Raw genomic sequence first — 708 nt, 5'->3', positions numbered from 1 at the left:
ACATCTAAGGCATGTTTAGATTATTCTTCTCCAATTCCAGCCATATGTATTTATTATTCACAGAAAGGTGTGACCCAACACCACCACCAAGGGGAAAAAAGAAGTTAATTAATTAATAATATAAATCTGTGGCAGCAGATCTCCATCTACAGGTAGGAAGGTGAACACTGATATTTGCATGTTTTCACCTGTGCCTAAGCTACACGGGAGGCACTTTTATCTAAAGAAAAGATACATCAATTCTGGGTATCCTGTGGATAACAATGTTGGGAATAATTTTTAGGGGATGATAAAGACAGTTTGGTCAATCCCAAAGTTTTCACCTTCCCCTGGATGTGCAACACCTGATCAGGCGATCTCAAGATCCTACCTGAAAGCATGAGGTGAAAATCACAGCTAAAAAAAAAACCAAAAAACCCAAAAAAACCGCTATCCTTCCATACTGCCTGCAATGAAGATTCAGATAAATAGCACCAGCACAAACCACCCAGCCCTGGCCCAGGGAATCTGACAGAACTCAGCCATAGATGCACGGGCCTGAATAGAACGTCTTTTAAAAGAGGTGTCAGCACACATTTCAGCAGCTGAAAAACGCACACACTGAATGAAGGATTTCATTTGTTGCAGCAATACCTGTCCACAAGCCTGCTGTTTCCCTAATCCCTGTCAGGAGACGCCTTTATTCCTCCTCTCACCCCCGGCTCTCAC

The sequence above is a fragment of the Ammospiza nelsoni genome, chromosome 9 (genome assembly GCF_027579445.1).
Source record: "Ammospiza nelsoni isolate bAmmNel1 chromosome 9, bAmmNel1.pri, whole genome shotgun sequence".
Taxonomy (NCBI): domain Eukaryota; kingdom Metazoa; phylum Chordata; class Aves; order Passeriformes; family Passerellidae; genus Ammospiza; species Ammospiza nelsoni.
The sequence above is the reverse complement of the archived record's forward strand: the minus strand, read 5'-3'. Positions refer to the sequence as shown.